Below are 14,861 nucleotides of genomic sequence, written 5' to 3'. Positions count from 1 at the left end.
CGTGCAGAAATCAAAGTTTATGACTTTTAACGCTTCTAAATCTTTTAAGGGTACTGTGAACATGAATCAGCGTCCTTTGGAAAGGGTCCAAGCCTTTACCTATTTGGGTGTTTGCATTGACCGTAATTTGTCTTGGAAACAGCAAATTAAACTGGCCACCCTAAGACATAGGCAGTTAACTGGAGCCCTGTGCCTGGAACATCAGAAGTCTCTTACTAAGCCTATATCTCCCATACTGGCGGTCTATAATGGTAAAGCAGTCAGCTCCGCTTTGTACGGGGTTGAGATATGGGGATGTGAAACCCTCAGGGGGATGTCAATCTCTGAAAATTCCTTCCTAAGGAATCTAATAAAACTACCTGAGTACCCCTATGAATCCCCTTTTTTATGATCTAGGGTTATCCCCAATAGCGCTTATAGCTTCCTTTCGTCCAGTTTTATACTGGAGGAGGATCTGGACCACGCCGGAACTCGAGATTTTTGCAAGAGGCCTGCTTGATATTATTCATAGTGACACATTTCATAAGATCAAGTGGTTAGAGCATGTTCGGGCCTCTTGACTAATATGGGCTTGCGGAATCTGTGGGAGGATCCTACAAATTCAAGGTTTCCGCCTAAGAATATTCTAAAGATTTTGTATTGGCAGTTTGTGGCTTCAGGGGCCTACAGGTCTATTGACCCTGGGTCTTTGACCGGAATGTTTTTAGTCACTAAGGATGTGCCAAAACTGGAAGCCTTTTGGGACGTTATCTCAAAACCTCTTGATCGTAAATTATACTTTCAATTGAGGATTGGGAGCCTACCAGTAGGGGCATTCACTAGTAAGTGGTCTCCAGGGGCTAAAGCTGTTTGTCCATCATGTTCAGCTCGACCGGAGACTATCGGACACCTGCTTTTTGAATGCCCATTATACTTGGAGCCCCGGAGAACGTGGCTTCACCCAATGTGCAGGTTATTGGGTACCGACCGGGGGTCAGTGGCAGTTCGTATTATCCGCTCCTGTACTGATATGACAGTCTGTATAGCCGTGGCAAAATACTTGGGCTGGGCCTGGATTATTAGAAGTAGAATGCTTAAAGATTAACATGTAATCACTGTACCGAAATCAATTTTTAATTATGTATATACTTATTTTAATTCCATAGATGAAATGGATTTAACTGTATAATGAACTTACGGGTTTTTTATGTATATATGTACATATGTACAGTTTAAACATTTTTTTAATTTTATTTATAATAATAATAATCCACATTTGTATAGCGCACAATCACCCGTTAGGGTCTCTAGGCGCTGGGGGCCGTCGGGAAGATTAAGCAAGCTATTGCCCAGAGTCGCATGGTGCTGGGCTAACATGCCGCCGGAGCCGGGGATCGAACCCTGATCCCCAGATTCCAGCGTCAGTTGCCCTGGCCGCGGCGCCACACCTCTCCCCATATATGTCTAAACTCTATTTGTATGTACTGTTGCTTTTATGACAATCGTCGAATGAAGCCTGTCTGGTCTGGTCGGACTATTCCCACTCCAAAGAGTGCAACAGTAGGGAAAGTGTTGGATAGCAGAGGGGTCAAAATTACTATTCTCCCTCCACTGGGGTAAAATTAACTATTCCCACTTCAGTGAGTACAAATGTAGGGAAAGGGTTGGCTAGCAATGGATAAAAATAACTATTCCAACTTTAGTGAGTGCAACAGTAGGGGAAAGTGTTGGATAGCGGAAACATTTATTTACTATTCCAACTCAAGTAAGTACAATAGTAGGGAAAGTGTTGGATAGTGGAGGGGTACAAATTACTATTCCCACTCCAGTGAGTGCGACAGTAGGGAAAGTGTTAGATAGCGGAGGATCAAACATAACTATTCCAACTCCAGTGAGAGCAACAGTAGAGAAAGTGTTGGATAGCGAAGGGGTAAAAATTACTATTCCATCTCCCAACAGGTGCAGCAGTAGGGAAAGTGTTGGATAGCAGAGGCGTCAAATTTACTATTCCCTCTCCACTGAGTTCAACAGCAGGGAAACTGCTGGATAGCGAAGGGGTAATAATTACTATTCCCACTGCAGTGAGTGCAACAGTAGGGAAAGTGTTGGATAGCGGAGGGATAAAATGACTATTCCCACTCCAGTGAGAGCAACAGTGGGGAAAGTGTTAGATAGCGGAGGGGCAAATATTACTATTCCCACTTCAAAGAGTGCAACAGTAGGGAAAGTATTGGATAGCGGGGGGGGGGGGGGGGGGGGGGTAAAAATGACTATTCCCACTCCAAAAAGTGCAGCAGTAGGGAAAGTGTTGGATAGCAGAGGGGTAAAAACTACTATTCTCACTCCACTGAGTGCATTAGTAGGATAAATGTTGGATAGGGGAGGGATAAAATTAGCTATTCCCTCTCCACTGAGTGCTGCATAGCGAAGGGGTGAAAATTACTATTCCCACTCCAGTGAATGCAACAGTAGGGAAAGTGTTGGATAGCAGAGGAGTGAAATTAACTATTCCCACTTCAGTAAGTGCAAATGTAGGGAACATTTTGGATCGCAACGGAGTAAAAATAACTATTCCCACTTCAGTGAGTGCAACAGTAGGGTAAGTGTTGGATAGCGGAAACATTTAATTTACTATTCCAACTCCAGTGAGTGCAACAGTAGGGAACTTGTTTGATAGCGGAGGGATAAAAATTACTATTCCCACTCCAGTGAGAGTAACAATAGAGAAAGTATTGGATAGCGGGGAGGGGGGTTAAAATTACTATGCCCACTCCCAAAAAGTGCAGCAGTAGGGAAAGTGTTAGATAGCACAGGGGTAAAAATTACTGTTCTCACTCTACTGAGTGCAACAGTAGGATAAATATTGGATAGCCGAGGGGTAAAATTTACTATTCCCTCTCCACTTAGTGCAACAGTAGGGAAAGTGCTGTTTAACAAAGGGGTAAAAATTACAATTCCCACTCCAGTGTTGGATAGCAGAGGGGTAAAATTAACTATTCCCACTTCAGTGAGTACAAATGCAGGGAAAGGGTTGGCTAGCAATGGAGTAAAAATAACGATTCAAACTTTAGTGAGTGCAACAGTAGGGGAAAGTGTTGGATAGCGGAAACATTTAATTTACTATTCCAACTCAAGAAAGTGCAACAGTAGGGAAAGTGTTGGATAGTGGAGGGGTACAAATTACTATTCCCACTCCAGTGAGTGCGACAGTAGGGAAAGTGTTAGATAGCAGAGGGGCAAATATTACTATTCCCACTCCAAAGACTGCAACAATAGGGAATGTGTTGCATAGCGGAGGATTAAACATAACTATTCCAACTCCAGTGGGAGCAACAGTAGAGAAATTGTTGGATAGCGAAGGGGTAAAAATTACTATTCCCACTGCAGTGAGTGCAACAGTAGGGACAGTGTTGGATAGCAGAGGGGTAAAATTAACTATTCCCACTTCAGTGAGTGCAAATGTAGGGAAGGTTTTGGATAGCAATGGAGTAAAAATAACTATTCCCACTTCAGTGAGTGCAACAGTAGGGTAAGTGTTGGATAGCGGAAACATTTAATTTACTATTCCAACTCCAGTGAGTGCAACAGTAGGGAAAGTGTTGGATAGCGGAATAATTAAATTTACTATTCGACCTCCAGTGAGTGCAACAGTAGGGAATGTGTTGGATAGCGGAAGGAAAAAAAATACAATTCCCACTCCAGTGAGAGCAACAGTAGGGTAAGTGTTGGGTAGCGGAATAATTAAATTTACTATTCCAACTCCAGTGAGTGAAACAGTAGGGAAATTGTTCAATAGCGGAGGGATAAAAATGACTATTCCCACTCTAGTAAGAGTAACAATAGAGAAAGTATTGGATAGGGGGGGCAAAATTACTATTCCCACTCCCAAAAAAGGCAGCAGTAGAGAAAGTGTTGGATAGCACAGGGGTAAAAATTACTATTCTCACTCCAGTGAGTGTAACAGTAGGGAAAGTGTTGGATAGCAGAGGGATAAAATTAACTATTCCCACTTCAGTGAGTACAAATGTAGGGAAAGGGTTGGCTAGCAATGGAGTAAAAATAACTATTCCCACTTCAGTGAGTACAACAGTAGGGTAAGTGTTCGATAGCGGAACCATTTAATTTACTATTCCAACTTGAGTGAGTGCAACAGTAGGGAAAGTTTTTGATAGAGGAGGGGTACAGATTACTATTCCCACTCCAGTGAGAGCAACAGTAGGGAAGTGTTAGTTAGCGGAGGGGGCAAATATTACTATTCCCACTCCAAAGAGTCCTACAGTAGGGAAAGTGTTGGATAGCGGAGGGGTAAAAATTACTATTCCAACTCCAAAAAGTGCAGCAGTAGGGAAAGTGTTGGATAGCACAGGGGTAAAAATTAATATTCTCACTCCACTAAGTGCAACAGTAGGAAAAATATTGGATAGCCGAGGGGTAAAATGTACTATTCCCTCTCCACTTACGCAACAGTAGGGAAAGTGCTGTTAAGCAAAGGGATAGAAATTACAATTCCCATTTCAGTGAGTGTAACAGTAGGGAAAGTGTTGGATAGCAGAGGGGTAAAATTAACTATTCCCACTTCAGTGAGTACAAATGTAGGGAAAGGGTTTGCTAGCAATGGAGTAAAAATAACTATTCCAATTTTAGTGATTGCAACAGTAGGGGAAAGTATTGGATAGCGGAAACATTTAATTTACTCCCAACAGGTGCAGCAGTAGGGAAAGTGGTGGATAGCAGAGGCGTCAAATTTACTATTCCCTCTCCACTGAGTTCAACAGCAGGGAAACTGCTGGATAGAGAAGGGGTAATAATTACTATTCCCACTGCAGTGAGTGCAACAGTAGGGAAAGTGTTGGGTAGCGGAGGGATAAAAATGACTATTCCCACTCCAGTGAGAGCAACAGTAGGGAAAGTGTTGGATAGCGGAGGGGCAAATTTTACTATTCCCACTTCAAAGAGTGCAACAATAGGATACATGTTGGCTAGCGGAGGGGTCAAATTTACTATTCCCTTACCACTGAGTGCAACAATAGGGAAAGTGATGGATAGTGAAGTGTTAAAAATTACTATTCCCACTCCATTGAGTGCAACAGTAGGGAAAGTGTTGGATAGCCGAGGGGTAAAAATTACTATTCCCACTCCACTGAATGCAACAGTAGGATAAATGTTGGATAGCTGAGGGGTAAAATGTTTCATCTCCACTCCGGTGAGTGCAACGCTAGGGAAAGTGTTAGATAGAAAATGGGTTAAAATTACTATTCCTACTCCATTGAGTCCCACAGTAGGGAAAGTGTTGGATAGTAGAGGGGGGAAAATGACTATTCCAACTCCAGTGAGTGCAACAGTAGGGAAAGTGTTGGATAGCGGAATAATTAAATTTACTAGTCGACCTTCAGTGAGTGCAACAGTAGGGAACGTGTTGGATAGCGGAAGGAAAAAAAAATACAATTCCCACTCCAGTGAGAGCAACAGTAGGGTAAGTGTTGGATAGCGGAATAATTAAATTTACTATTCCAACTCGTGAGTGCAACAGTAGGGAACTTGTTCGATAGCGGAGGGATACAAATGACTATTCCCACTCCATTGAGAGCAACACTAGAGAAAGTATTGGATAGCAGGGAGGGGGGTTACAATTACTATTCCCACTCCCAAAAAATGCAGTAGTAGGGAAAGTGTTGGATAGCACAGGGGTAAAAATTACTATTCTCACTCCACTGAGTGCAACAGTAGGATAAATATTGGATAGCCGAGGGGTAAAATGTACTATTCCCTCTCCACTTAGTGCAACAGTAGGAAAAGTGCGGTTAAGCAAATGGGTAAAAATTACAATTCCCACTCCAGTGAGTGTAACAGTAGGGAAAGTGTTGGATAGCAGAGGGGTAAAATTAACTATTCCCACTTCAGTGAGTACAAATGTAGGGAAAGGGTTGGCTAGCAATGGATAAAAATAACTATTCCAACTTTAGTGATTGCAACAGTAGGGGAAAGTGTTGGATAGCGGAAACATTTAATTTACTATTCCAACCCAAGTAAGTGCAACAGTAGGGAAAGTGTTGGATAGTTGAGGGGTACAAATTACTATTCCCACTCCAGTGAGTGCGACAGTAGGGAAAGTGTTAGATAGCAGAGGGGCAACTATTACTATTCCCACTCCAAAGAGTGCAACAATAGGGAATGTGTTTCATAGCGGAGGATTAAACATAACTATTCCAACTCCAGTGAGAGCAACAGTAGAGAAAGTGTTGGATAGCAAAGGGGTACAGATTGCTATTTTAACTCCCAACAGGTGCAGCTGTAGGGAAAGTGTTGGATAGCAGAGGCGTCAAATTTACTATTCCCTCTCCACTGAGTTCAACAGCAGGGAAACTGCTGGATAGCGAAGGGGTAATAATTACTATTCCCACTCCAGTGAGTGCAACAGTAGGGAAAGTGTTGGGTAGCGGAGGGATAAAAATGACTATTCCCACTCAAGTGAGAGCAACAGTAGAGAAAGTGTTAGATAGCGAAGGGGCAAATTTTACTATTCCCACTTCAAAGAGTGCAACAGTAGGGAAAATATTGGATAGCGGGGGTAAAAACTGCTATTCTCACTCCACTGAGTGCATTAGTAGGATAAATGTTGGATAGGGGAGAGATAACATTTGCTATTCCCTCTCCACTGAGTGCAACAGTAGCGAAAGTGCTGGATAGCGAAGGGGTGAAAACAGTAGGGAAAGTGTTGGAAAGCAGAGGGGTAAAATTAACTATTCCCACTTCAGTGAGTGCAACAGTAGGGTAAGTGTTGGATAGCGGAAACATTTAATTTAGTATTCCAACTCCAGTGAGTGCTACAGTAGGGAAAGTGTTGGATATTGGAGGGGTACAGATTACTATTCCCACTCCAGTGAGAGCAACAGTAGGGAAAGTGTTAGATAGCGGAGGGGGCAAATATTACTATTCCCACTCCAAAGGGTGCAACAGTAGGGAAAGTGTTGGATAGCGGAGGGGTAAAAATTAATATTCCAACTCCAAAAAGTGCAGCAGTAGGGAAAGTGTTGGATAGCAGAGGGGTACAAATTAGTATTCTCGCTCCACTGAGTGCAACAGCAGTATAAATGTTAATTAGTGGAGGAGTAAAATTTACCATTCCCTCTCCACTGAGTGCAAGAGTAGGGAAAGTGATGGATAGCGAAGTGGTAAAAATGACTATTCCCACTCCAATGAGTGCAACAGTAGGTAAGTGTTGGATAGTGAAGGGGTAAAAAATACTATTCCAACTTCAGTGAGTGCAACAGTAGGAAAAGCGTTGGATGGCAGAGCGGTGAGATTTACTATTCCCACTCCAGTGAGAACAACAGTAGAGAAAGTGATGGATAGCGGAGGGGTAAAAATTACTATTCCCACTCCACTTCATGTAACAGTAGGATAAATGTTGGATAGCGGAGGGGTGACATTTTTATTTCCACCTCGGTGAGTGCAACAGTGGAGAAAGTGTTGGATAGCAAATGGGTTAAAATAACTATTCCCACTCCAATGAGTGCAACAGTAGGTAACGTGTTGGATAGCGGTGGGGTAACAATTACTATTCGCACTCCAGTGAGTGCAACATAAGGGAAAGTGCTGGATAGCGAAGAGGTAAGAATTACTATTCCCATTCTAGTGAGTGCAACATTAGGGAAAGTGTTGGATAGCAGAGGGGTCAAAATTACTATTCTCACTCCACTGAGTGCAACAGTAGGATAAATGTTGGATAGTGGAGTGGTAAAATTGACTATTCCCTCTCCACTGAGTGCAACCCTTGGTAAAGTGCTGGATAGTGAAGCGGTAAAAATGACTATTCCCACTCCAGTGAGTGCAACATGAGGGTAAGTGTTGGATTGCGGAAAAATTAAATTTACTATTCTAACTCCAGTGAGTGCAACAGTATGGAAAGTGTTGGATAGCAGAGGGGTAAAATTAAATATTCCCACTCCAGTGAGAGCAACACTAGGGTAAGTGTTGGATAGCGGAATAATTAAATTTACTATTCCAACTCCAGTGAGAGCAACAGTAGGGAAAGTATTGGATAGTGAGGGGTAACATTTACTATTCCCACTCCCAATAAGTGCAGCAGTAGGGAAAGTGTTGGATAGCACAGGGGTAAACATTATATTCTCACTCCACTGAGTGCAACAGTAGGATACATTTTAGATAGCGGAGGGGTAAAATGTACTTTTCCCCCTCCACTTAGTGCAACTGTAGGGAAAGTGCTGGTAAGCATAGGGGTAAAAATTACTATTCCCACGCCAGTGAATGCAACAGTAGAGAAAGTGTTGGATAGCAGAGGGGTAACATTAACTATTCCCACTTCAGTGAGTGCAGTGTAGAGAAAGTGGTGGCTAGCAATGGAGTAAATATAACTATTCCCAGAAAGTGCAACATTAGAGTAAGTGTTGGATAGCGGAAATATTTAATTTACTATTAGCGGAGGGGTAAAAATTACTATTCCAACTCTAAAAAGTGCAACAGTAGGGAAAGTGATGGATGGAGAAGTGGTAAAAATTACTATCCCCACTCCGGTGAGTGCAACAGTAGGGAAAGTGTTGGATAGCAGAAGGGTTAAAATTACTATTCCAACTCCAGTGAGTACAACAGTAGGGAAAGTGTTGGATGGCGAAGGGGTAAGATTTATTATTCCCACTCCAGTGAGAGCATCAGTAGAGAAAGTGATGGATAGTGGAGGGGTAAAAATTACTATTCCCACTCCAAAGAATGCAACAGTAGGATAAATGTTGGATAGCGGTGGGGTGACATTTTTTATTTCCACTCCGGTGAGTGCAACAATGGGGAAAGTGTTGGATAGCAAATGGATTAAAATTACTATTCCCACTCCAATGAGTGCAACAGTAGGGAACGTGTTGGATAGCGGAGGGGTAACTATTACTATTCCAACTCCAGTGAGTGCAACAGTATGGAAAGTGTTGGATAGCAGAGGGGTAAAATTAAATATTCCCACTCCAGTGAGTGCAACAGAAGGGAAAGTGCTGGATAGCGTAGATGTAAGAATTACTATTCCCTCTCTAGTGAGTGCAACATTAGGGAAAGTGTTGGATATGGGAGAGACCAAAATTACTATTCACACTCAAACAGTTATAAGAAAAATATTATAAATAAAAAGTCATAAAAATAAATACACATTATTTAAAAAATGAAAAAAATGTAAAATCAAATATATTATATATATAAAAAGAAAAAATATAATATTACATACCTACAAGTATTATATAAAATAAAAGAATCAATACATTAAAAAAAAAAACATGTTTTAAACTAGAGAATATTTACAAACAAAAAAATTAATTATTACAGAGAAGTGTGTTTGAGGCATATGAGCTGCAGATTGTACACTTTGCATTAGATCGCCACCTGGTGTTAGGCTCGGATTATTGCATGTTGTTGTCGTCTTGGAAGAAGTCATTGTAGTCACGAGATGGGTGACTCCTCACTTGGACGATAGTGCGCATGGGCATCAGCTCCATCCTTAGATTGTTTTTTTCCGCCACTGGGTTCGGGTGCAACTTTTCCGCTCCGGTTCGAAAATCTACTTTTCAAAGACTTCGACGCGCAAAAAACCTCTAAAACAAACTTCGACTTCAATATACATAGACTCGACCTCATCACTTTGATTCCGGTAGTCGACGCGGGCCGTTGGGCCTACCCACGTGTTGAGGCCTACAACTTATGGAAAGGACACCATTCAAGAAATGCCCCGTGTGTGGAGCAAAATTTCCTCACAGCGAACATCACGAGGTGTATAACCTGTGTTTATCACCTGAACACGACTAGTCCAGCTGCACAGCTTGCGCGTCCTTTCGATCCAAGAAGCCCATTCGAGATCGGAGGGCCCGTCAACACGACATGCAGAGATCAGCTCCGGAACCGATGGATATCTTCGAAGAAGGTCCATGTGTCCCCGAGGAAGATTCCGATGATCTCCAGATCGTATCTGTGGCAGATGACTCCATACCATCAGGTCAACGCGTGAGTACGACTGCCCTTATCCTAGCCCCAACCCATAAACCAAAGGCTAAGGTCAAAACTCCGCCTTCGGGGCCCAGTCGAGACCGAGACACTGCTTCAAAAGCCCCGCCATCAAGCCCGGCACCGAAGAAAATATTAAAGCCTTTCGGTAGCTCCAAACCGAGCAAACCGCACGACCAGCTCCTTCGGCATTGAAACCAAAAGAAGTCCCGGTTCCGAAAAACACTCAGAAACCGTCGACTCCTAAAGACAAGACGGCACCGAAACCAATGAAGCCTGCTTCGACCCCAAAATCTTCGGTGCCGAAACCCACAAAGCCTGATTCCGATGCATCTAAGCCCTCGAACCATGCCTCGACTCCGAAAACAATACCTCCGGTGCCGAAAAGTACACCAAAGGACTATACAACAACTCCTAAGGCTAAAGACAAGCAAAACCAGGCCTGGAGCCGAAAAAAATCGGCGCCAAAAGCAATTTCTCAAGAAGAAGAGCTTTTTACACCTGATCCTTTGCAAAAAAAGATATACATAGATCCAGAAACAGGACATGTTTCCACCACACAGGAATGTCTATCACATCAGTGGAATCAGGCAATAGGACAACTAACAGACCTGGTGTTGATATACTGTCTGCACACCCATGTTTTTCCATGACTTACCGACACTGATCCAGAGCTCTCATTCTGTGCTTGGTGAAAGTGCTCACAATTTCTTAGGTCTGATGTCACTTCCTAAGGTCTTTATGTTCAAATCCTGTCAACAGTGTCGAAGACAGACCTAGAAATAGACCCCCCACACAACATTTGTATGTGGTATTTGTGGCCCTGCCAGAATGTCTTGCCCTGCAACTCCTGAACCTCCAGGCACCAGAATGCCATCAGGGAGCAGGAACCCAAATTGTTCTTGGCTCAGAAGTTGAAGGGCAAGGGGCAGCTGGTGTGGTTGGGCATCGGGGCTCCACTCTTCTACTCGATGAGGATGCTAATAGCAGTAGTCCATTAAATGTAAAATATTGCAATACCCAATACTGTTGTACTACCAGTACCTGACTGCCACTCTCTGACCTGTGCTTATGCAAGGGTCAGGCAGCCAGGCATTTATTTCAGGCACATGCACGTACACCAGCCATTGTCTATCATCTGTAGGCCTAAGGGCTTTCCTTTAGAAGGTCCTGACCTGACATTTTCAGTAGTCTTCTGGATCCACTCCTACGTGGCATGCAGCAATGTCACTTTAATAAAGTAACCCCTGGTGCTTTGGGCCAGGGACTGCATGACAATCAGCGCTTCCTTATCACCTAATCCCTACCCTTTCTCAAATCGTCACAGGGTGTGGTAGGGTTAGCAAGTATCACAGACCCCTCCACATCCTGCAATGAGTTAAGAAAGGGTGGGTTTATAGGATCAGCAGGCTGTGAGCATTTACCCACTCAGTAATGGGACTTGAGCCACAAGTTCACTCCCTTACTTGATTCTGTGACGTCGGTCACATTCATGCTAGAAACAGATACACTGCGCTTTGCACAACCTTGTGCTGTTTATTTGTTTACAGCAGCCACTGTCATTCAGACAGTTATTCCCCTTGGCAGGGCTGTCGGTAGGATTTTGAGAACATATTGAAGTGCATTAGGAGGATGTGCGCTGATTAGGACTGAACTCGTGTCAGCTTACCTTTGCTTTTTTGCACCCTGGCCTTTAACCCAGAGAGTTGAAGACTGTCCTTGCCTTGTCTCCTCTAAGAAATGGGTAAGCCACCGTTTTTTTTTGTATAAAATATTTTTATGAAAATTTTTTTGAAAATGCTCACATTACAGCATTACATGTACATTCCAATGACCGGTGAGTGGGCAGTCGATCAATGAACATATCGTCAAGGTCTGGCAAGAGTACATGAAGCATAAGTCCGCTTGACTGCGCTGTAGAGCGAGTGTGAAGGGGGGGAACCAGGGTGTATAAACCGGGACTGTAATGTGGGGAGGGGCGGAGGGAGGGGTGCGGGGCCAGGGGTAGAACCCGTGGAGGGTATGCAGGGCGTGTCAGCAGACATCTGTCAGTCAGGGTCAGTCTTGCCGCTATGGAGATGTACCTGTAGGTATGTAACTGTGTGGGCTGGCTGCTTGGGGGCGGAGTGGGCCTGATTGGAGGTGCGGGCGCAACTCAGCGTTTACACGCTGCTCCGGGCGGCCTAGGGGGACCCAGGGGGAGCTACCCTGTGCTCGTCCTGACGTGCAACCTGTGTTGCCTGGGTCGTAGAAGCAGTGTGAGGGGCGCCTGGGGCCGTCCCCGGGTGCATTTGGTGAAACTGGTGGAGTAACATGGCCCATTCCATCGATATAGGATTCTTCCTCTGCCCTCTCGCCTCCTCCGCCCTCAAGGTTTCCTCCTCGGCTCTTGCCCACTTCCGTACTGCTCCCTTCCATGCCTCCATGGGAGGCCCTGTCGCTGCATGCCAATGCATGGCGATGTTCTGTTTGGCTAGGAGTAGGGATAGGGCTGCGAAGCGGACCTGCTCTTTGTGTGATTTCGGCCTGCGAAATATTCCGAGGGCCACCGCTTCCCAAGAGCGGAGTTCCGTAAGACCACTAAAGGAGCTCAAAGCCTTGTCAGGTAAAAAAAGGTTTTCCCTTTTGGGAGATCAAATGATCTCAAATTCAAACAGTCACCACACAGTCAGAAACTCACACTCAATAGAAAGCTTATAAACTCATTGTTATGGGAAATGCTCAACAAAAGAAAAAACCCAATTTGTAAAAATATACGCATTTATTTTCGTTAAAAAACTATGTACATAAATCCATACACAATATCAAATAAAACCTAACACAATACATTTAAAATCACCTAAAGTGAAAGGGGAGAAATGTGGGACAAGACAATGTACTTGGTCTTTGGTATATGTTAATTTGGGCACTCTGTTGTCAACCTGGGGGAGAAATATTTTCCTTATACCCAATTCTTTGGTGACAACGCCAAATTTAACCTTTGTGCTATGCGTCGACGCGTTTCGGAGGCTTGTGATGATTCTAGCCTCCTTCCTCAGGACAGTGTGTTTACTTTTTCTCCCAGTCAGTATTTACCTAATGCACATAAAACATTATATTAGCCCAACTACTTAATGTTGAAAATGTATTAGCTGTCTAACACATATCTAAACAAAAGCACCAGTCTCTTTTTTAACCTTTGCTTTCCATTATTAACATTGCCAACACCTTAATTGATTGCAGTGTTGTGCTGCAACTTGTTCTTTACATTTCTACAGTATGCAACATTTACAAAGCATAGTGTTAAACCTTGCGTGTTCTTTAAACATTAACATTCGTATAAACTGCCTAGAAAACATTTTATCAATCTCTTCTGAACAGCTCAACCAAAATAAAAGGCAATTCACAAAATAGAAAAATAGCAAACAACCAGGGCCTCATATAATAGTGTTTTTTCATATTGTACAGAGCATATACCCAGAGAATATCGGAGACAATTTGAAGTTATTTTAAACTGTGATCTCAGACATCCACTTTCACACGGCACACACACCATATCTACACGTTTGCACTTGACTCACCTATACAATAGTATCTGGGTGGTCAAAGCTTAATTCAGGTCTCGTCTTATTGGGGGTCATATATCGGTAAAATCAGATCTCCCGCATGCCTGTTGGATATGGATAGGTACAACACATTAGTGTACCCCCCTTTTTTTTTGGTGGTAGTTCTCACTCTGATGCCTGCTTTCAAAATTTACCTGTTTAAGTTTGGCACTAGGTTATGGCAGAACCTTTTACTTAAAACGGGATGTATTTCACACGAAAACTTCCAGTTTCCTCGTTCTGCTCCTAGAAGAGATTATTTAGTTTTAATACCTAATCCATAATTAGGTTATTACAGGGCTTTAATCCCCCTCGCAGCATGTGTCAAAAAATAAATAATTACCTTTAAGGTTCTTGTCTTATATTGGAACCTTCAGGCATCCCCTGTATGATCATCAATGTGTATCACCTCCCTGTTCTGAGAGAGGAGTGACTTATTAAATAATTCATACTCGTGTTGGCAACTCATCTATTTGGGGTTCTCTATCGGGCTCACCTGTTAGAGGAGACCTCTGCCATCTAATAGTCGCGTCGCACCCAGGTATCTGATGCTCGTGGCTACACATTAAAATGACACAAAAAGAACATTTTTTCTTTTTTTAATTTTCTTCCGTGTGTCTAAATTCCACCATTCTTAACCTAAGATAATCTATCTGACTAATTTCAACGGTTGTTATTCTGCAGTTGTTAACTTTTTTAATGGCCATGTGTTAGTTATCTTTAAAACCGCAATACCAGTAACAACTCGAAAACATTACCCCTTACGCCTTATGTTTAAAATTTGAAGCCTTTTGCTACCTAACTCGGAATGGCCTCACGACCGCCCGATCACAGACGTACCTTGTTCAATTACCAGGCAGATATTCCCGGCGTGCTTCTCATGCGTCTCACACGATCGCCATTCAAGTTCGATAAACGGTCTCATTCTTCTCCCGGTCGCTTTTTAACTGCGCGCTCCTCACTACGTCACTATGCGCGCGGAGCTCCCTTGCTGTTTACTTGCAGGCGATGCAACTTTATTAATCCCAAATTGAACACAAACATTTGTGGTATTCAACACATTTATTTATTGACAATTGGTGGCCCTTTTATATATATTCTGTTCTTCCTCCACCGGGTCTATGTTTAAAAGATAAGCCAATAACTGGAAACAGGGTATTTTGGCCTTGATTATAGCAGAATGCACTGCTGGTATTTACAATGAGATACGGTACTTGTGTCCAAGGTATATTTATTCAGTTTGTTGATACAAAATAGGAAAGAGTTCTCTATTATTGCCTGTGCTTTCATTGACACAGTGGA

The 14,861-nt window shown here is 43.0% G+C and overlaps 1 protein-coding gene and 1 long non-coding RNA gene across 3 annotated transcripts in view; one reads left to right on the top strand and one right to left on the bottom strand.

Moving 5' to 3' along the window:
• The window catches only part of LOC144823535 (uncharacterized), a 337,732-nt gene that overhangs the window by 72,237 nt on the left and 250,634 nt on the right, over positions 1 to 14,861 (top strand). The window lies entirely within an intron of this gene.
• On the bottom strand, positions 12,718 to 14,501 carry LOC144823537 (uncharacterized). Its single transcript, XR_013608810.1, has 6 exons — positions 14,400 to 14,501; positions 14,056 to 14,117; positions 13,903 to 13,977; positions 13,715 to 13,805; positions 13,536 to 13,624; positions 12,718 to 13,050 (listed from the first exon to the last, which is right to left on the bottom strand). It is a non-coding gene; the product is annotated as an uncharacterized LOC144823537 (long non-coding RNA).

This window comes from Lissotriton helveticus, chromosome 3_1 (genome assembly GCF_964261635.1).
Source record: "Lissotriton helveticus chromosome 3_1, aLisHel1.1, whole genome shotgun sequence".
Lineage (NCBI taxonomy): Eukaryota > Metazoa > Chordata > Amphibia > Caudata > Salamandridae > Lissotriton > Lissotriton helveticus.
Note: the sequence above shows the minus strand (reverse complement) of the source record. Positions and strands in the feature narration are given on the sequence as shown.